At 45.6% G+C, this 23,452-nt stretch overlaps 2 non-coding genes across 2 annotated transcripts in view; both read right to left on the bottom strand.

The window, feature by feature from the left end:
- The window catches only part of LOC122795235, a 3,737-nt gene extending 3,107 nt beyond the window's left edge, over positions 1-630 (bottom strand). Inside the window, exon 1 of the ribosomal RNA XR_006363820.1 lies at positions 1-630. This exon is cut by the window's left edge and continues 3,107 nt beyond it. This is a non-coding gene — a ribosomal RNA (28S ribosomal RNA).
- Positions 631-1,032: 402 nt separating this feature from the next.
- Positions 1,033-1,186, bottom strand: LOC122795089. Its single transcript, XR_006363732.1, has one exon. It is a non-coding gene; the product is annotated as a 5.8S ribosomal RNA (ribosomal RNA).
- Positions 1,187-23,452: the final 22,266 nt, after the last annotated feature.

Genomic DNA, 23,452 nt, shown 5'->3' with positions numbered 1-23,452 from the left:
CCTCCGGGGAGGGGAACCACCTTCCATGTGGCCAACCCAGAGCTGGTTGTGGTGCACCGCCATGGAGGAAGTGCACCTGATGGCGACTGGCACACCCAGGGATGGTCCCCCACCCCCCTGGAGGGGGAGGGGGAGCCGCCTCCCCTGGGCGGCCGGTGTGGCCGCTGAGTTGAATCTCTGGGTGGACCATGCGGACCCCACCTGTTTACCTCTGAATGGTTTCACGCCCTCTTGAACTCTCTCTTCAAAGTTCTTTTCAAATTTCCAGTACTTGTCCGCTATCTGCCTCATGCCAGTGTTTAGCCTTAGATGGAGTTTAGCACCCACTCTGGGCTGCATTCACAAACAACCCGACTCCAGGAAGACCTGATCCTGACATGCCGAGGCCGCCACTGGCCTCACACCATCTGCAGGCTGAACCTTGATCACAAGGACTTGGGCCCCCTGGGTGGCACTGGGTAAATGGACTTCCGTACCCCACATTTTTCTGCACCCATCACTCGGCTGGGGAATTGGCACTAGGGTCTTCCCTCTTCACTCACCATTACTGAGGGAATCCTGGTTAGTTTCTTTTCCTTTGCCTAGTAATATGCTTAAATTTGGCGGGTCACCATGTCTGATCTGAAGTCGCGTTCCTAGCATGGTCGTGGGGGGGCAGGATGGCGGGGGCCTCAGGGGGATGGACTACCCTTCCTCCCCTGCCTCCCACGCACCCACTCCCTACCGCTGGACTCTGGTGACTGAGGAGGACAGCCGACATGGCCCTGGTGCATGGGAACTGGGCGGGCATCGGGCTCTGCCCCAGGAGGTCAGCTTGGTGGTGGTACCACTGACAGCCTCCGGGGGGGCCAGATATGTGCCTGCTCCCTCACATCCCCAGATAGGCTTCCTAGCTTGGGGCGGTGGGGGAACTGCTCTCCTCCATCTGTCCATCTCCCTTGGGGGACAGTGGGGACCACGGCAGGCTACCTTGACTCCCCAGCCACACCCTCGATGGGGGCTTGACACCCCCAGGAGTGATAGAAGGCACGGTGACCCTCAGACAGGCTTAATCCTGGGAATAACCCAGGGCCGCAAAGTGCATTCTAAGTGTCGATGATCAATGTGTCCTGCAATTCACATTAGTTCTCACAGCTAGCTGCGTTCTTCATTGACGCATAAGCCGTGTGATCCACCGCTTAGAGTCATACAGTTTTCATTTGCTGGGGGCACCGCTGCCAGTACGGCATCACACCTTGAGATGAGCACGCAAGGTTTCACAGGTGCTGACACGCGCACCCTGACCGGGGTTACTGGCCCTGCACTGCAGGATGGCAGGGAGTCTTGCGCAGCCAGTGTGTTGCCACACCGCCAACCTTCTGGGTCTTTGAACTGATGCTCCATGTGGAGTGGGGCATCCTCCACAGGTACCCATGACTGACATTGAGGGGAGAGTACTCCATTGTGCCACCCCAAGGGGTGGCCCCACATGGCCAGAGGGGAGGCCACTGCCCCCCCGTTGGGATGGCACCCTCTCCCTCCCCATACCGCACAGGGAGCCAGCCACCTCTGGGGCGTGTGGTGGACCGCACAGCTGGGCCGGGTGCACCCTCTGCAATCAATCCTTCAGGGTAGGAGAGGAGCACCCGCACCTCCCACTGCATGGACGGGACCCCCTCCCTTCTGCTGTTGGGAGGTGAGGGGGGACAGACACCACCCATCCTCTCACTCCCTCCCCTCCCTCCTTCTGGCTCAGTCCTGCTGGCCTCCACTAGGGCACATGGAGAAATAGGAGTCAGAGAGAGACAGAGAGAAAGTAGTAAAGGGTCAGGGCAGTGGAGCGAGGAGAGGCCCTTATACCCGAGGATGGTGCCATCCTGGGACCCTCAGCATTAATGATCCTTCTGCAGGTTCATCTACAGAAACCTTGTTATGACTTTTACATCCTCTAGATAGTCAAGTTTTATCGTCTTCTCGGTGCACCTCCGGCCGTGACCTATAAACCATTCAATCATTAGTAGTGATGGGCGGTGTGTACAAAGGGCAGGGACTTAATCAATGCAAGCTTATGACCCGCACTTACTGGGAATTCCTTGTTCATGGGGAATAATTGTAATCTCCAGTCCCTATCATGAATGGGGTTCAGCGGATTACCCGGACCTGTTGGCCAAGGGTAGACACATGCTGATCCATTCAGTGTAGCACACATGCAGCCTCGGACATCTAAGGGCATCACAGACCTGTTATTTCTCAATCTTGTGTGGCTGAAAAAAGCCACTTGTCCCTCTAAGAAGTTGTAGATGACCGCACTGGGCCACATAACTAGTTAGCATGGCAGAGTCTCATTTGTTACCGGAATTAACCAGACAAATCGCTCCACCAACTAAGAATGGCCATGCACCACCACCCACAAAATCGAGAGAGAACTATAAATCTGTCAATCCTTTCCGTGTCAGGGCCGGGTGAGGTTTCTCATGTTGAGTCAAATTAAGCCACAAGCTCCACTCCTGATGGTGCCTTTCCATCAGTTCCTTTAAGTTTCAGCTTTGCAACCATAATCCCCCCCAGAATCCAAAGACTTTGGTTTCACGGAAGCTCCCCAGCAGGTCATGGGAATAACACCACCAGATCACTGGTCAGCATCGTTTATGGTCAGAACTACGATGGTATCTGATCACCTTCAAACCTCTGACTTTCATTCTTGATTAATGAAAACAATATTGGCAAATGCTGGTCCAAGAAGTTCACCTCTAGTGGCACAATATGAATGCCCCTGGCCGTCCCTCTAAATCATGGCCCCAGTTCCGAAAACCAACAAAATAGAATGGGAGTCCTATTCCATTATTCCTAGCTGAAGTATTCAGGTGACCGGCCTGCTTTGAACACTCTAATTTTTTAAAAGTAAACGCTTTGGACCCCCAGGACACTCAGTTAAGAGAATAGAGGGAGTGCCAAGAGGCAGGGGCTGGGACAAGCGGTAACTCATCTCGCGTTGGACCACCAGCCCGATCCCAAGATCCAACTACAAACTTTTTAACTGCAGCAACTTTAATATACACTATTGGAGCTGGAATTACCGCAGCTGCTGGCACCAGACTTGCCTGCTAATAGATCCTCGTTAAAGGATTTAAAGTATACTCATTCCAATTACTGGGCCTCGAAAGAGTCCTGTATTGTTATTTTTCATCACTACCTCCCCAAGTTGGGAGTGGGTAATTTATGTGCCTGCTGCCTTCTTTGGATGTGGTATCCATTTTTCAGGCTCCCACTCTGGAATTGAACCCTGATTCCCTGTTAAGTGTGGTCACCATGGTCACCATGGTAGGCACAGATAGTACCATCGAAAGTTGATAGGGCAAACATTCAAATGTTGCGTCGCCACCACATGGGCACGTGATCGGCCCGAGTTTATCTAGAGTCATCAAAGCTTCTGGACCGAGACCCAGATTGGTTTTGGTCTGATAAATGCATGCATCCCCAGATATCAGTGCTCATCAGCATGTATTAGCTCTAGAATTACCACATTTATCCAAGTAACAGTGGAGTGATCAAAGGAACCGTAACTGATTTAATGAGCCATTAGCAGTTTCACTGTAACGTCTGTGTGCACTGAGACTTGCATGGCTTAATCTTTGAGACAAGCATATGCTACTGGCATGATCAACCAGATAGAAGCACCTCGATGGGTGGGCAGAGAGGAGGAATGAGAGCCTGCACCTCTGCCAACAGGAGGGGGTCCCTCTCCCTGCGGAAGAGGCAACCCGGGTGCTGGTCATGGACTGGCAACTGTGACCCTGGAGGATCATGGGCCGTCGTGGTGTGCTTCAGTGCTCAGAGCCACAGAGAAGTGGGAGAGAGCCCCCCACACTTCGGCTGCTCACGGATGCCAGGGGATGGTGGCCATGTCACAGGACTCCTTCATCTTGGCCCAAGCTCACTGGTCTCACCTTGACTTCCTCCCTGAGAGGCATGGAACACTCTGCACCCCCACCAGCACCTTGCTCTTGCCATGACCAAACAAAGCCATGCCGCAGGGGCCCTCCACTAGTGGGAGTCGGTTGGCCCGATCGATCAATGGTGGGTAAAGGCAGCTCGATCCCATGCAGACACCTGGTGGGATGTCACACAGGGCTGGGATCCGGACTCTGATGGGATACCCTGTCTTCCCTCTCTCGGGGCTGGGATCCAGACTGGGGCCCTCGGACTCGCACATTCTGATGGGACGCCCCATTGTCCCTCAACTCCCAAAGGCTGCCAAATCATGCCAGATCATGTATGACCACCGGCCCTTCTGGGGAGGGCGTACCTGCTGCTGAGGGCCAGATCCACTCTCATACAGACTTCCAGCTGGGAGGAAGAGGCCCGAGAGAGGGAAACTCTACCTCACACAGACACCTGGAAGGACATCACCTGGGGCAGGGACCCTGACTCTTAAGGGGCGCCCAGTTGTCCCTTAACTCCTGGAAGCTGCCAAATCATGCCGGATCACGTGTGCCCACCGGATGATCGGGGGAGCAAACCTGCAGGGTGCGACCAGCCCAGCCGAACTCCCTTCAGCTGCTGAGGGGCAGATCCACTCTCATACAGACTTCTGGCCAGGAGGAAGAGGCCTGTGAGGGCACCTTGACCCCATGCAGACACCTGGCAGGAAGTTCGCCCCCTGGCCTGGGACCTGGACTCACACTCTGATGAGAGACCCCATCATCCCTTAACTCCTGGAGGTTGCCAAATCATGCTGGATCATGTTTGCCTGCCTGGCAATCTGGGGAGCGGACCTGCAGGGTGTGACCACCCACGCAGAACTCCCCTTGGCCACAGAGGAGCAGATTGCTCTCATATGGATTTCTGAGTCCACCTCCTTTCTGATCCAGAGGGGTTCCGGGGGACTTTGAGATTTTTTGAGAATGCCTTTGAGAACATGGCAGGGTTGGATGCCTCTGCCTGGCAAGGAGCTCTCCGGACTCTGCAGCCCTCCACATGAAGCTGCCTTAAGGACTTCCATCAGGGCCTACCACAGCAACCCTCCCCTTCGACCCTGCAGTGAGATCTCTTTACCCGGCCATGGCCCAAGGCTCACCTCGAGGACCCTGCCACCTCACGTCCCTGCAGACTGCTAAACTGTGTCATGTCCCGGGTTACATATCTCCTGGAGGCTGCCAAGCTGTGCCCTGTTCCCGTGCCCTCAGATCCTCTCAAGAAGACCTCCCTCTGAATCCCAGCTGGCCCCATGGAACTCCCTTCAGCCGCCAAGAGGCAGGGCCGCTCTCATTGGGACTTTCATGTCCCTCTCCTTTCTGGTCCAGAGCACCACGGTCCCCGGCTCCTGCATATCCTCTGCAGGCTGCCAAACTCTGCCTTGACCCCATGCCCTCAGAGCCTCTCAGGAGCACCTCCCTCCAATCCCTACCGGCCCCGCAGAACTCTCCTCGGCCGACGCAGGACAGGTACGCTCCCATCAGGGCTTCTGTGTTCCCCCTGCTTTCCCGTCCAGAGGGGTTCTGGGGACTTAGTGATATTTTGTGGACACCATCAGGTACGGTGTGAGGTCAGACACCTTCCCCCTGCCTGGCAGGAGCTCTCTGGGTCCTGCAGACTCCCATCGGTTGCTCCCTTGAGGACTTCCAAGGCGGGGGCTCCACTAGTCCCCTCTCACATGGGCAGGAGCTCTCCTGGCCACACAGCCTTATACCAGTGTCTCCCTTAAGGACTTCCACCTGGAGGAGGGGGGACGATCTGGACCCTCTCACCCAGGCAGGAGTGCTCCCTCCATGGCCACTTTCCAGGTCTCCCCCCTTCTGGACTTCCAGGGTGAGGGGACCCCCTTCGGGCTTCCACTTTTACCAAGGCGGGAGGGCTCTTTTCCCGGGTTACATATCTCCTGGAGGCTGCCAAGCCATGCCATGTCCCATGCCCTTGGAGCCTCTCAGGGGGACCTCCCTCTGATCCTGGCCAGCCTCGCAAAACTCCCCTCAGCTGCCAAGGGGCAGGCCCACTCTCATTAGGACTTCCACATCCCCCTACTTTCAGGTCCAGAGCACTAAGATCCCCTTCTCTCGCATATCCCCTGCAGGCTGCCAAACCGTGCCCTGTCTGCGTGCCCTCGGAGCCTCTCAGGGTGACCTCCCTCTGATCCTGGCAGGCCATGCAGGACTCCCCTCGGACACTGAGGAGCAGGCCCACTCTCATCAGGACTTCCACGTCCCCCTCCTTTCTGGTCCAGAGCACCATGGTCCCCATCTCCCACATATCCCCTGCAGGCTGCCAAGCCGTGCTGTGTCCCCGTGCCCTCGGAGCCTCTCAGGGGACCTCCCTTTAATCTCGGATGGCCCTGTGGAACTTTCCTCAGCTGCCAAGGGGCAGGCCTGCTCTCATCCGGACTTCCGAGCCCCCCTCCTTTCTGGTCCTGAGCCATTCTGGGGACTTTGAGACATTTTGGGGATGCTGTTGGTTACAAAGCAAGGTCGTACGCCTTTCTCCTGCCTGGCAGGAGCTCTCCAGGCCCGCAGCCATCTGCCAGATGCTCCCTTTTGGACTTCCGTCATGGGGGGCTCCTCCTGACCCCGCTCACACAGACAGGAGCACTCCTGGCACTGCAGCCTTCCACCAGACGCTCCCTTGAGGACTTCCGTCCCACTGGGGAGCACGATCCAGACCCTCACACACAGGTAGGAGTGTTCCCTGCCCGGTCACTTTCCACCTCTCTCCCCCTTCCGGACTTCCATTGTGGAGGGGGTCATGGTCTGGACCCCCTCCACCCAGGTGGCAGTTCTCCCAGCCCAGCCATTTTCCACCTCTCTCTCCCTTATGGACTTCCATCAGTAGGGACCCCCTCATGGCTTCCACTTCTTCCCAGATGGGAGAGCTCTTTTCCTGGGTTACATAATTCCTGGAGGCTGCCAAATAATAATGTGTCAACCCTGCCCTTGAGCCTCTCAGGGGAGCTTCCCTCTAATCCTTCCCAGCCTCGTGGAACTCTACTGGGCTGCAAGGCCTCAGCCAGACCCTCATCCAGAATTCCGTGATGTGGTTCTCCCCTTTGCCCTCCATCTAGGGCTTTCAAACTTGCACAGGATATAGCTCTGAGGCCCAGCATCTCATCCCATTTTGTCTCACGCCTTTGTCTTTCTCCTCGGTGGTGCCAGGCACTGACAAATGTGCTTCACTTCAAGCCTTCTGGCAAGTGCCCCCTTGCCTCCTGAGTGGTGCCGATCACAGGGCCGCATCCCCGCAGTGCCGGGTGAAGGACTGGAGGCTGACCCAGTACCTGCGGATGGTCCTGGGTGTGAGATGTCACCACAGCCATATCTCTGCACCCTTGGGTGCTGGGAGAACAGGATCGCAGATCTGGCTTCCAGGGGTAACCCCCAGCACGCTCATATTGTCAGCTGACTCCCCCAGCCAGACCCAGGTTTGAGACACCACGGTGGCCATATCTCCACACCACTGGGGCCTGGGAGGACGGGATCACAAACCTGGCTCCTGGGGGTGGCCCTTGGCATGCCCACACTGTCAGCCAACTTTCCTGGTCACTGTCCCCAAATCACCTCAGGGGTCCTGCCACCTCCATGTCCCCTGCAGGCTGCCAAACCATGCCGTGTCACGTGTGGCCTTGGAGCCTCTCCAGGGAGCCTTGGTCTGATCCCTGCCAGCCTCGTGGACCTCCCCTCACCCGCCAAGGGGGCAGGCCCGCTCTCATCGGGACTTACACGTCCCCCTCCTTTCCAGTCCAGAGATCCATGGTCTCTGTCTCCCGCATATCCCCTGAAGGCTGCTAAATTGTGCTGTGTCCCCGTGCCCTCAGACCCTTTCAGAGGCACTTCCCTCCAATCACAGCTGGCCTTGCAGAACACCCCTCAGCCCCCATAGGGAAGGTCCACCCTTATCAATGCTTCCGTGTGCCCCTGCTCTCCCATCCAGAGCACCTCCGGGGACTTTGTGATTTTTTTGGGGATGCAGGCGTGTATTGGATGAGGTTAGATGCCTTCCCCCTGCCTGGCAGGAGCTCTCCAGGCCCCACAGATGCCCACCGCTCACTCCCTTAAGAATGTCCATTGTGGGGGCCTCCACCTGACCCTGTTCACCCAGGGAGTGGCTCTCCAGACTCCACAGCCCTCTGCCTAGTGCTCCCTTGAGGACTTCTGTCATGGGGTCTCTGCCTGACCCTGCTCACCCAAGCAGGAGCACTCCTGGCCCCACAACCTTCTGCCAGACACTTCCTTGAGGACTTCCATCCCATTGGGGGCATCAGAATCCAGGCCCTCTCACCCAGGCAGGAGCACTCCCTTGCCAGCTGCTTTCTGCCTCTCTCCCCCTTCTGGACTTCCATCCCAGAGGGGGTCATGGTCTGGACCAACTCACACAGGCAGCAGCTCTTCCAGCCTGGCTGTTTTCCACCTCTCTCTCTCTCCCTTAAGGACTTCCATTGGGAGGGACCCCCTCATGGCTTCCATTTCGACACAGGTGGGAGAACTCTTTTCCAGGGTTACATAACTCCTGTAGGCTGCCAAATCATAATGTGTAATCCATGCCCTCAGACCCTCTCAGGGGAGCTTCCCACCAATCCTTCCCAGCCTTGTGGAACTCTGCTGGGCTGCGAGGCCTCAGCCAGACCCTCATCAGGATGTCCGTGTGCCCCTGCTCTCCCGTCCAGAGCACCTCTGGGGACTTTGCAATTTTTTGGGATGCAGTTGTGTACCAGGTGAGGTTAGACACCTTCCTCCTGCTTGGCAGGTGCTCTCCAGGTCCCACAGATGCCCACCACTCACTCCCTTAAGGATGTCCATTGTGGGAGCCTCCGCCTGACCCTGCTCACCCAGGGAGTAGCTCTCTGGGCCCCACAGCCCTCTGCCCAGTACTCCCTTGAGGACTTCCATCATGGGGTCTCTGCCTGACCACGCTCACCAAGGCAGGAGCACTCCTGATCCTGCAGCCTTCCACTAGATGCTCCCTTGAGGACTTCCATCCCACTGGGGGGGACAGGATCCAGACCCTCTCCCCTGGGTGGGAGTGCTCCCTGCTCAGCTGCTTTCCACCTCTCTCCCTCTTCCGGACTTCCATCCTAGAGGAGGCCATGGTCTGGACCCCCTCACCCAGGTGCCAACTCTCCCAGTCCGGCTGTTTTCCACCTCTCTTTTCCTTAATTTGAAATCTGAGGAAAGTAATAAGTAGTACTGAGATTTAAAATCCAGTGTTAATGAAGGCGTGAGTTCTATCAATGTGGGCTGGGATGTCTGCATTTAATACACCATTGCTAAGAACAAGAATGTGGTATGATGGCAGGTGATATTCCATGTAAAGGTGAAGACGTTGCAGCAATCATTTTTTGATAGGTGCCATGGGATCTTTTACATCCACCTGAGCTACCACTAGCTCAAGCAGATGGACCCTCAATTTAATGTCTCCTCTAAAGGATGACACACCCAAGAGTGCAGCATTCCCTAATGATGCACTCCAGTGTCAGCAACTGATCTACCTGGTGTAGGAATAGAACCAATATTTTTCTTAACCAAAGACTAGTGCTCTACCCATTGCATTACTGACACTAGCATAGTATGTGTAACAGTGTTCAATATATCCCAAAGAGTAACACAGCAGGAAAAAAGCATTATGGAGTTGTACATAATTGCAAACAATGATAATATATAACATCTATCATAGCTTTCCTAGAAATAAATACACATTTCAATGTGTTCAGTGAATCAGTTTTCTATCGATACTATGTTTATTATAGGTATTGCTGATATCGGCAGGTGAGAGAAGGCTATGATGATCACAAAAGAGAAAAGTTTTTAGGAACTAAATAAATACTAAACCTGAAGTGTAATAAGGGTGTATTTAGTATATTTGGAGCTCAGAGCAAATTAGTACTATATTCTGAAGGTGCTAGAAATAGTATCAGGTAAACTATTTACATAAAAAACACCAAGAGCGTGTGATACACACACACACACACACACACACACACACACACATATATATATATATATATATATATATATATATATATATATATAGTCTAATGTTTAGTGGGACTTTATTCTATGCTTCAGTTACTGCCACAGAACATAAGGTGGCTCCATAGTGATTGCTGGATTTAGAATTTTTTGATTGACAGATCGTAGAGCTCTGGTTGGATCATACTTTTTCTACCAAGTAAAGATTTTTACATTTATTGCAACACATAACTGTATGAATATGTTTGTATTCTAGAAACTCGTTTTCAAGTGGTTCCTAAAGAAAAATGTCATTAAAACTGTAAATATTGATCACAAACATATTGTGTCATTGTTATAAATTGTTTTGTTGTTATAACTTCAGAATTAAAACTAGTATTTGTTTCTAAATGGGATATTTTAAAGTGCTATATGTTTTGGGATGGGAACGTCAAAAATGTCAAATATGACATGAAAATTATGATGCATCTGTTTGCTTTTTTTTTTTTGCAACCAAATTCTTAATCTAGACACATCTCTCAACTCTCCAGCATTTTGCAGAATGACCAGTTTTTGCCAAATATTTTTGATCTGTACCTCATAAAATTTTTACCGTATTTATTTGTAAATAAGACCTAAGCAGAATTGTTTTCTAGGGTGGTCATGATATAAGCCCTACCCCAAAAATAAGCCCCAGTTAAGATCATCAACAACACATGATGGGCGTGTTGAATTATAAAATATTATTGACACCTGTTGACTGAGGTTATCATACTCTGCTCGCTATTTTCAGACCATTCAGACACCCAACTTCTTCCCTTTGCAGAAAGTCATAAGATTCTTTCCCTGGGAGTCCTTCACGAGTCTTACTGTAACCCTAATCATCACTCACACTTGACAGTTGAGATCCTTGGCCCATAAACACTGGCAGGTGTACTTTGATTGGTCAAAGTACAGACAACGCGCATAAAGTGCATGCACCTGATAACGAATGTCTGTGGTTGTGTCTTCTTGACTGTCACCATTTTGTGTTGCCATTCTGGTCTCATAAGTCTTTAATTAACCCCCCCCCCCCCCCCCACAGACAAGAGTGCAAAAAGAAAGAGCTATTCCGTCAAGTACAAGAAAGGAACCGTGGAAGACTCCCAGGGAAAGAATCTGATGGCTTTCTGCAAATAGAACAAGTTAGATCTCCGAATGGTCCAAAAATGGTGTGCAGTGTATGATAACCTCAGTCAGCAGGCCGACAAGGGAAATGCTAAGAAGTGCAAGTGTGGATCAGGTCAGCAACCATTATTTCCTGAATTGGAAGACATCATCTGTGAATGGATTGCAAACAGGAGAGTAAAGGCTTTGATTGTGCGCAGGGCTGATATTCAAGTATTTGCCCTTGCAATGGCAACACAGTTAGAACTATCCCCAGAAGAATTCAAAGCATCACAGCATCGGCAGGATGGCTTCCTTCAGTGATATGAACTGTTTCTAAGAAGATCAGCAACACTGTTCAAGCTGGAAGATACTGAAGTTATTAAACGTGCACTTGTGTTCAAGTCCTTTGTTGATGGCATCAACTTTTCTAAATAGCAACTCTCCAACATGATTGCTATGGATGAAACTGCAGTGTTTATGCACCAAGGATTTCAAACAACAATTGATCAGAGGGGTGCCTCGTCAATCTACATTCCTTCCACTGGTTATGAGAGTGCACATGTTACCTGTATTTTGACAATTCATCTAGATGGAAAGAAAACCCCACCTCCAATTATTAGTAAGGGCAAGTAAGATAAGATTGAACGTGTTTCAGGCATTCACTTTCTTGAAACTAAAAAAGCCTGGTGCTCACAAGCAGCTATAAGGAAGTGGATCGATGTAATGCTGCCACTTGTTTTGTGAGGTGGAGAAAGAGGTCTGCTAGTCTGGGATTCAGCCAGCACTCATTGTGCTAAAGACATAAAGAAATTCCTTGCATGGAGAAGAACAGATCAATAATGATTCCCGCAGGAATGACTGCCTATCTCCAGACTCTTGCTATTTTAATATACAAGCCATTCAAGGATTATTTCTGCATAGATCTCAATGACTACATTGAAAATAGAATGGAGAGAAATCAGCATGGAAACTTTGTGAAGCCTAGCTTGCAAGAGGTCATGACTTGGGTGAAAAATTCATGGGATAAAATCACTGACAGCTGTGTTGCCCCCCCCCCCCCCCTACGAACAGGCTACTTGACAAGCAGTGCTCATTTAAGGAGATCTCTATTGCTAGGCATGACAGATTGGGGCCAATGGTTCTACAGGAAATGGAGTCACAAGAAATTCAGGCCAGAATTCAGGGGTTGGAGACTTATGACAATGTTCTATAAGAAGATGACATGACTGTATTTGAATAAGTTTTCCATTATCGGGGCAACAGAATGGATTGCTTCTGCTTTCAGTTTTATGCCCCTTCCAATACACATATAATGAGATTTTTCTACACTTTCTGTTAAGCATGAAATATTGCACTGTGAAAGCCAAGGTGTAGGTATTCTGAAGTTGAAATGTTTGTTGCACTGTTTATGTAGAATTCTCACATAACTGTTAACATGTTACTTAGAACAGTTGCCCAATAACAGAAAAGTACCAAATAAATGTCAATTTGTGTACATGAATAAATGTTGATTTTTGTACATGGATAAATGTCGATTTGTGTACATGAATAAATGAATAAATGTAGATTGTTGTATGGGGGAGGTAAATAAGGCATCCCCTGATAATAAGCCCTAATACATATATCGGCGGGGGAAAAAGTATAAGACCCGGTATTTTTTTTTCAGGCAAATACGGTAGTTTTTTGAAAAATTACTGAAAGCTGAAAAAGACAAAATCTGCTAAGACAGTGTATGGACTGCCTCAAATTACCAAGGACTGAAGTTACTAAATAAGAATACACATTTAAGTTTCAGTCTAGGTGTTGTGCATAAATAAACACTAAATATTATAAATAGAAACGTTTAATGCAAACTGTCAACAAATTTCATGGATATAGTCTTTTATATAGAGAGAACAAAAATAAGCCAAAATGGTCAGCAGCAGGAAGGAGTCTTTGTTATTTATTTTATTTATTTATTGTTGCATTTAGATACCTAAAATTAAGCATCTTTCAGTTAGAACAAAACATAGAGAAATGTAAAAATTGCAGATTTAAATGATATCAGAAGAGTTAAAATAATAAATAGCTAAAACAATCCATTCTGGAAAGTTAAAAATAGAGATTAAGGGTTCTGAAATTAGATGCATGGAGCTGACATTAAAATGTTCTGGTAGGCAATTGGTATTATTAATGAAGACTGTTTTAAGACCAGTTGAGACTGATATAAATAATTTCCTTTGCATATTCCTAAGGAAGTCAATGTTAAAACAGTTCCACATGTGCATTCTTAGGAGCATCAGTATATGTACTTTCACCAAAAGTAGTGAAAATCTGACAGGCTTTTTGTTGCATACAAAACACTGCAGTGACATTGGAGTTTGCATTTTAAATTAAGAAACTAGAGGGTGAAATCTTCCTTTTGTGGTAGGAGTAAGGGGTATGACCCCCTCCTGAAAAAATATTGTTGGGCATATGATGATGCTTTTGGTGATACAATGTCCCCAAGAAGAATTCTAAGAAGATAACAATGTAAACATTTTCTGTTTCTTTCTACCACTGAGCTACAGTGCAGCTAACTGTTTCAAAATTACTTTAGTATTTTAATGACTTTAGTATTTTGCAATCAGGCAAGCACTGATCCGTACATGGAGTTGAGTATCATTTTAGTATCAGCATCAATACAAAACAAAGTAATTTTGCATAAGTGACCGTGTTAGATATATACTGCAAGCAGTGAACAGGCCAAAATACAAGTGGTATTCATTAACGGAGGGAACAGCAGGCCAAACAGTGCCACCTATGTTGGGAACTTACATGATAGTGACCATGAGGGCCAGTAAACATGAAGTGAACAGCTGCATGCAGCGATTTTTCTTGGCTACTGGGAAATTAATATAATATAATATAATATAATATAATATAATATAGTATAATATAATATACTATTATTGTATATAGAAAATATGCATTCTTGTAATAGAAGGATGAGCCCCATGTTTAGCAGACAAAAGAACATATGATCTGCTCAATGTCTGAAAAATATTAAGGACCTGCATGGGTTCTGCAATGGCAGTGAAAACAAATAGGCCAAGTTAAGGTTTCTAGTAGCTGGAAATTTAATCAAAACAATTTATCATTTGATTCTGAGCCATAAAACTTTATGAACACATTAAAGTTTGGCTGTGGGATATGAAGTTCACAAATGAAAGCCATCTCAAGTACTGGCAGCTGATGGAGAATTAAGTGCAGACCTCTGGATGGTGACCAAGCAACTATGTATTTTTTGAATATGAGCCTCTGGCTGGAGTCCTGCTGAGAGCCGAGGTCAGCCTGGGAAAATAACCAGGAAGAACCACTGGTAGCTGTTATGATGTGTTTATTTTAGCTTATTATTGTTCATTAAGCCTTGGAAAATTACTCAGTAAAAAACATTGCCATGCCAAAGCTAACAAACATAAAACAGCAACACACTAGACCAACAATAGGAGTAGAGAAAAGCAGCACGCGGGAGTAACCATCATGGGGCGTAAGCAGCTTGTACAGATAACAGCAGTCTGACTTGGAAGTCAGTTGTCACATTTTTATTCCATTGTGAAAGAGATACTCCGTTTTCTGGAAAATCATTAACTAGGTTATTCTGGGGGCAGGTGATATCTACAGCCCATTATTGGTGCCCTGTAATGATGGAATATGTGCAGGTGTCTGCTTCACTGGTTTATTAGTGGACTGAAAGATCCTCTGCAGACTTAATTTAGCTTCAGAATGTATTAGAATTAATTTTTGAAGAAAGACAACATGCCTGATACTCCTGATGCTTATATTATGTGATGTATACGGTTATGTTGATCTGTAATGATTTAACTGTGCAGCTTCTCGTCTTTGGGAGTAACCTGTCATAATCCTTTATAATCAAAGCACCTGCATTTTTTTATTGACAATGATAATATGAAATATATTACAGACAAGGGGTGGGGGCTTTCACGACAAGCCCATTACAGAAGGCCATTGACTCATAATGAAATTCAGTCAGTCACTGGGACAGAGTTAGCCAGTAAGGAAAAGAAGGGACATGGGGGTGATGAGGACACAGAGGGCACTGTCCTAACAGCCAAAGAGATGAACCAGGTGACCAGTGTTAGGTGCACCTGGGAGATGAAAGGACAAAGTGGGAAGAGGAGCTCAGCTCAGGACATCGGTCTGAATGCAGTATGAACAAATCCAACAAAGGGGCCAAATATTTAGTCAGTGGATGGGGGGGGGGTCACTGTGTACTCATGTGTATATGTGTGTGTGTGTGTGTGTGTGTGTGTGTGTGTGTGTGTGTGTGTGTGTGTGGTTCTATACCCCAAACTGCAGCAACCCCAGAGTTTACGTATGTCTGCCTGTGTGGTTCTATATGCCAAACTGCAGCAACCCCAGAGTTTAGGTATGTCTACATATGTGGTTCTATAACCCAATCTGCAGCATCCCCAGAGTTTAGGTATATCTGGGTGTGTGGTTCTATAACCCAAACTGCAGCAACCCCAGAGTTTAGGTATGTCTACATATGTGGTTCTATAACCCAAACTGCAGCAACCCCAGAGTTTAGGTATGTCTGCCTGTGTGGTTCTATAACCCAAACTGCAGCAACCCCAGAGTTTAGTTATGCCTACATATGTGGTTCTATAACCCAAACTGTAGCATCCCCAGAGTTTAGGTATGTCTGCCTGTGTGTTTCTATAACCCAAACTGCAGCAACCCCAGAGTTTAGGTATGTCTACATATGTAGTTCTATAACCCAAACTGCAGCATCCCCAGAGTTTAGGTATATCTGGGTGTGTGGTTCTATAACCCAAACTGCAGCAACCCCAGAGTTTAGGTATATCTGGGTGTGTGGTTCTATAACCCAAACTGCAGCAACCCCAGAGTTTAGGTATGCCTACATATGTGGTTCTATAACCCAAACTGCAGCATCCCCAGAGTTTAGGTATATCTGGGTGTGTGGTTTTATAACCCAAAATGCAACAACCACAGAGTTTAGGTCACTGGGGAGCAGGGCTGCAGCTCCCTATATGTGACGGGTAAAGGGCCCTATAACAAAAAAAAAATAATAATTTTGAGATTTGCCAGATAAATAATTAGCCTACATTTCAGCTACTGTGCCTGTTTAGGAAAGGTACATTTGGTACATTTGACTGAATTAACCCAGAAGAAATAGCTGTGATCTAAAATTTGGATTTAATAGACAGAACTATCTAAAGTCCTACAGTGCAGATGAGTGAACTTAAGAGAACAAACAACATACAGAATTTTCAAAAAGAATTAAGTTTCCTACATGAGATCTGATTTCCCTCATTTCACTGGTTGGACGAAATTCATGCTTGAAAGAAATGGTTCAGAAATGTCCTGTTTGAACTGGGTTTGTTGCCATTTTTGTATCTTCATAAAGAGTGTTTCCTTTGTGCTCATGACTCAGCAGTCCTTTAGATAAGTGTTCTGACATTTGAAATGTTCAGCTGTCTCTGTGAATTCATGGTTAATATAGGCCAGTAGTGTTCCTGTATACATACATTTCTCAACCAGATGGTGCTGCCATGAAATCAGAGCTTATCTCACCTTACAATTATGTCTGATCACAGGGTCACAGCCAAAAGCCGTAGTTCTGAGGAGCTAAATTATTATGTGTGTGACTGGGATTTAAGACAGTCCTTCCTAAACGTGCCTCGTCCTGGTTTTCACTGGTTCTACAACATCATAAAAGGAGAACACACTGTATGAAGATGAGAGACAAAAGTATCACTCCAATAATCGTACAAAGATCTAATACCACTGCCATCTGCACTTTAGTTAATTTTCTGATCCTTTCCCCACATCCCCAAATCCATAGAATTCTTTACATTCCAGACATATTGGGTATTTGTTCTCAAAACTACCACTTTAGCAAGTCAAGGACTAGTCTGCTAAAACATTAGAGGATGGGGACTTAACTTTCTTCAGGGTAATAGTTTATCAGTTGCAGGAACCTTCATGTTGTGGTTAGTATAGCTAATCACTATTCATGTCCTCCCATAGAATGGAAGGGATTTGGGTCAGTGTTACAAATATGCTCCAGCATTAGTTAATTAGTTGCATAGTATCAGTCCTATAAAACCTTAAGTTGTACAAACTGACATTAAAATAAGTACTGTGGAGCAGTCTTACCCAAGACTCAGTGTTGTTACTATCACATTAGTGATTTTACTACATCATTTCAGATGCTGCCCCCAGTTCTGGTTAAAAATACTGTGGGCATTCTGCAGTTAGGTTATAACACAGACATTAAGATTTCTTTGAAGCAAAGCATTTTATTTAAGCAGGTTTACTGCTCTTTAAGATTAATGCTTGACATTAAGAGCTGTTCTGCTTATTCAAACAAAGAACTGTGTACTTGTCTTCATCCTCCAAACTGGAGGATAGCTGCACTTAAAACAGATAAAAAAATACACAGTGGTTATTATTAATTTCTCACTTGTTTTACTCCCTAAATGACTTCATGGTGTCTTCCATGCTGCAGTTTTAACAGTTAAGTTTGCATGTATTATATAAGTTTATAGAAGGCACAATGAATGTTTTATGATTATTAGAAAATTCAACATAAGTCCAGTGTCTAAATTTACAGTGAAAGCACACTGTAATTTCTTTCTTTTTGACAGCGTCAGCCTGCCTTTATTAAAAATGTTCACTAATTTGTATTGGGATATAGGCTTTGCATAGGATTTGAAGGTGCATCTGTATGTAAGGCTTGAATGCACACCTCTCAACTGTCCAGATTTTCGCAGAATGTCCAAATTTTTGCCTCATATTTTTGGACTGTTCCTCAAAAAGCTTGTAGTTTTCCAGCAAATAACTGATGACTGAAGCCACTAAATAATGGGCTACATTTGAATTTCAAACTCCATGCCTTTCAGAAAATACAAGCTAATACAAACTATGTAATTTTAGCAACTTTCTAAGTTTATAAGAGCAATATTTGAAATAAGTCTCTATTTTTGAGCCTATTATTTTAGGCTTTGTTCATATTTCTTGCGCTAGGAGGTTGAGAGGTATGCTTGAAAGGATTCACTTTAGAAACTTGAAATACTAAAATATTGAATTTCAGTATTTCGCAACCATAAAGTCGAATCCAGCAAAGAACGAAAACTCAGAAGCACGAAATTCAAAACCCTGCATACCGGAGATTTTGAATTAGTGTTTCTGCTACACACAAACACACACCCTCCTCCCCACACACAACACAAGCTCTGTCCTGCATAAAAGCAGGGGGGCAACCCCCGTGCACCCCCATGTGGGGGATGCACCCCCCCACACCCCCTACTTATATATTCTAACTCCAACATCACACTACATACAAAAACACACAAAACACCACCATACAAGCTACATTCTCCTCGCACACACACATCACAGTAACAAAACACACTAACACACACCACAGCCCCTACCCAAACCCTTAACACATACACACTTACCTGAATCCATAGCCACAGCAAAACACCAGAAGTGCTAATTCAAAATCTCCGGTATGTGAGATTTTGAATTTCATGCTACGCAAACTGCAAAAAGTCACACAGGAAGCCTTTTCCTCTGTTGAAACATGGTTATCCAATGCCCAATTAATACTCAACCCAAACAAAACTAAACTACTCATCTTCCAACCCACCAAACATACTCAAAACAACTCTCACTTTAACATCACAGCAAAAGACAACACCACTATATACCCAACCGAACACACCAAATTGCTAGGAGTGGAAATAGACAATAAACTAAAATTTGACATTCACATATCCATGACCATAAAAAAAGTCCACAAAAAACTAGGAGCATTATACAGAAATAAGCAACTTCTCACCAAAGCAGCAATGATTTCAATAGCAAATTCCCACCTTATCTCCACCCTACTTTATGCCTCTCCAATATATACCAACCTAAGGCAATGTGATCTAAACAAGCTAGAGACCTGCTACAACAAAATTGCGAAATTCGCCACAGGGGCATCCTACCGTAGTCACCACTGTCTCTCACTTGCTGAACTGGGCTGGCTTGAACTCCCTCACCTCCTTCAGTGGTATCAACTCTCACTCACCCACAAACTAGTAAACCATCCACTAAATGTCCCAACCCTCCAGAATCTACTCCAACCCTATCGCACCACCAGACCACTAAGATCCAGCAACAAAAATCACTTGCAGATCACTAAAGCCAATAACTCTGCTGGTGAAGCACTATTCTCTTGCACCATAGCCAAATTATGGAACTCACTCCCACCCACAATTACCTCCGTACCTTCATGCAGCCACTTCAAAACTTTACTAAAAGTGCACCTAAAAACATGCTGGCTATGCCCTTGCAACTCCCACTCTAATATCATCCACTCCATCCAACCACTACCTTTCTCTCCACTCGACTAACTACCTTGATTATAGCAAGCTCAGATGCTCATAAGCCTAGTACTTATTATACAGCAGGCACTTCTCATTGTAACATTTGTTAATGTCTATTATGTACTTCACAGATAAAGATTCTAGTTGTCTACTGATGTACTATGTTCTTCATCTGTAAATATGTTGTAAGTAACTGCTATGTTAAATTGTTAATCGCTATGTAATCCACTGTAACTACTGTCTGTTTATTTTACTGTGGAGCTTTTCTCCCCGGGCCTCCGCTGAAAATGGACCTATGTCCAGTCGGACACTCCCGGTCAACAAATTTAAATAAATAAATAAAATAAATAAAATTCTTCTGAGTTTTCGTTCTTTGCTGGATTCGACATTATGGGAGCAAAATACTGAAATTCGATATTTCTGTATTTCGAGCTTCTAAAGTGAATCTGCTTGAAAGGCTAATTGATTTAATTACTTTTACTTTTTTTTTTTTTTTTTAACATTTATTTGCCGGGAAAGTCTAACTGGGCCAGAGCCTATTTTCAGCGGAGGCCCAAGGAGAAACATTCCAGACACATGTCATTTCAAGCCATATTTGATAGACATGTTGTGGAATGAAAGTGGCCAGCTGTTTAAAAAAAAAAAATCTGAGTTGGGAAACTTTCCTTAGTGTTGCAGCCATCAGTTGTGCCTGTTGTGATGTAACATATGTAGTGATGAACATCAGATGGATATAAAATGAGATTTTGCAGAATATCAGTGTTTATAAACAACCAGCTGGAGATTTGTCAAACGAGGAAATAAATCTTAAATCTTTTTCTTTGCATGAGGTTCAGTGCACTAATGGGTGGTTTTAAAGGGAAGGAAAACCTGTCTAAGATGAGAAATGCTTAACATTTTGGTGGACTTCAATTTTTCAAGTATGTTTCATTACTACACTTGAATAATGAAGTCATTTTTGTTCAAACTCTTAACTGCACCTCCACATGTCATTTTAATTGAGGTGTGAACCTTGTTATCTGAAATGCTTTTAAAGAATGTCTTTGCTATATGTGACCAAGTTTACCATATCATCGTGACCATGTAGCTGGATTACTGTAACCAGCTGTAATCTACCAAATAACACTGCTTTCTCAAGATTGTTAATGTCTAAAATGTAGCTACACCTCCTTTATCCAAACATGGTCAGACAGACAACGTGACACATTACACAAGGAAATAACACAAAACATAATGAAAAGTTAAAACAGTATGAAGAAAACTACTGACAACCCTTCAAGACAGGAACATATGGAGAGACATTTAATGTATCTATTAACCTCTTGTAGCATTCTTGTGGCGGTATTGAAAAGAAAGAGAGGTACTTTGTGAAGAGGAAAATTTGACAGCTGGCTGGAGCTGCTCTTTAGTTGAGTCACAGTAAGAGTTACTACAGCATACAGATATTCTAAACTGAACTGCACTGAGCAGCATTCTACCTTCACCAAAGATGATGCTACATATAGGTACATAAATTCATAGGTAAGTACTAAGCATGTCTGCAGACCATTTCCAGCCCTGCTAAAAACTCCCTAGTCAAAATTTCCCTTTAGCCTCAAGGATGGCAAGACAAGATAGACCAGGAGAGAACTGGAGACTGCCCATCCAGTTATCTTGGTTTACCTCAAAGGTGACAAGGGTGCTTCTCTTCTTGGCTTGTAGTAGAAGTTTATTCCAGAGGTGAGGAATAATTTGAGATGTGAATGTAGCAGTCTAATATGTCTTACTTATCTGCTGATGAAAGTTTGGTTCCTTTAACCAAGTATTTGATGTACCATCAATTCTGTGAAGGAACAGGAGTTCAAATAGGGTGGGTTCTTTCATGGCACCAAAGGTTAGACATAGATCTCCATAGAGGAGCCTAAGAGACTGAGTACAGAGAAAGGACTGCTAGTTTCTCCTGATGACTAAGATTTTTGAAGCTACTGATCTTTAGTTATAAATCTCTGAGGTATCTTACGTTATGCAATATGTTTATATAAATACATGCCAAAAGGTGCATTATATTCAACAAATGGGGCTAATAAGATATAAGTAAAAGGGAATTAAGACTTCTTTTCATCTGGTGGAGGTGCCTTTGGAAATTAGATGAGCCAGCTGAAAGTCTTTCTGAACATGAACAAAAAATGATGAATTTTAACAATTGGCTTATTTTCTGGTGTCACTGCAGGGGGATTCCATATCTGTCAATGTGAGAGGACATGGTTAGCAGACCATGTTTCTTTGCCAAGGATGGTTATCTGCACCTGCCACCCTGGGCTTTTGGGTAACTTTTTCCAGCCTTTATATCCTTTTTAGGCAATGCTAAAATAACAAACATTCCAACATGGCAAAATCAAAGCAACTTTAATGTGTTACTGCTCAACACTAGGAGCCTCAATAAGAAACCCCCACCCTACAAGCTCTTGTCACTCTGGGGAATATAGACATCTGTGCCATTACAGAGACTTGGTTTAAAGCTGCAGAAAGAGCTCCAGCAATGCAAGTCTACTGTGCCTGACACGTTTATGTCAAAAGCACCAAAGCAGGGTCTAAAATTTGGAGGCATCTCAATCTACATCTGCAACAAATATACATCCAGGTTGGTTAAACAGGATGATGTCCTGGAGTTCATTCATGTGCAAGTCGCCATAGATAAAGTCCTTTACTTATCCTAGCTAACTATAGTTCACCATCTATACTGCAAGAGTCACATAACTCATACCTAGACCTACTGGATGCACTCACCATCCAACCAAATACCCTCTTCATAGGGTACTTTAACTACCCCTCTGTACAGTGGGAAACATACACTGCCTCAAACATTTAGGCACATTTCCAGGACTTTATTAACACAAATATCTTGTATCGGATTGTGTGCGCTCCAACATAGGTTGAAATAAAGGTTCAAACATGCTGGACCTAGTACTCATCAACATGTGGAAATGCTGCACCCCCATATGTCAGGTCCTCACTGGTAAGGTCGGAGCACAAAGCTGTCTCTTTCAAAATAAAAATCAAAAACCCAACTAAACCTGTAACAGGAACTATTGTAAAGCAACTGCATCTTACTTAGCAACTGTTTGTCAAAATTCAGTGCCCCCAAACCTCAAGATCACTGCAACTTATGCAGAATTATACACAGAAATACTATACAGACATGCACATGGCTTCATGGAGACTGCTGTACCTGCCAGAAGTAAGCACATAAACACCAAAAGCAAACCACATTGGTGAAATCCAAACCATAACAGGGTATGTCATAAAAGGGAAAAAGTTATGGCCAAAATCGGAAAGAGCTCCTTTCACAAAGACAAGGGCTCATTGATTAAACTAAACAAGAAACTAGAAGATTAATGAAGTCCAACAAAGCCAGTTATGAGGTCAGGATAGCCTCTCAAGCTACAACCACAAAGTCTTCGTCAGCTATATCCAAAAACTTTAAGGTAACATGCAGCAGTGTGTTGAACTGCTGGTAAATGGCACCACCTTCACTGAACAGAGACACATAGTGAATCTGCTGGCTGATAAATTTCAGCTCAAACTATACCATCACTCCCCCTTTGCTACCCCTTGTGAAATCCCTTCTAGCATATCCCCCAACTATCTGTAAGGAGCAGGGTATTCATGGCACTTGCCAAGGCCAAAAACACTGCCTCAGTTGCCCAGAAAATGTTTCAGGTTGCTTCTTAAATAGTTTAAACATTACCTTTCTGGACCATTTGAGGATTTTTCAACTACAGCCTCAAAACAGGTTATGTACTAAGTGAATGGAGGACTGCAGTGGTCATCCCTCTTTACAAGGACAGTCTATCAACTGACCTGGGAAACTACAGAGCCATCAGTCTGACAAATCTAATATACAAAGCCATGGAATGAATTACCATCAATATGATCAGCAAGGAAACTGAGGTGCAAGCCAAAACCAGTGGTCTGTGGCTGACCATGTTTGCAGATGGCTGCAAGCTGGGCATTGTCATAGATTCCCCT

This window comes from Protopterus annectens, chromosome 2.part1 (genome assembly GCF_019279795.1).
Source record: "Protopterus annectens isolate FY-2018-M chromosome 2.part1, PAN1.0, whole genome shotgun sequence".
Taxonomy (NCBI): Eukaryota; Metazoa; Chordata; order Ceratodontiformes; family Protopteridae; genus Protopterus; species Protopterus annectens.
This window is presented reverse-complemented; position numbering and strand designations above follow the sequence as displayed.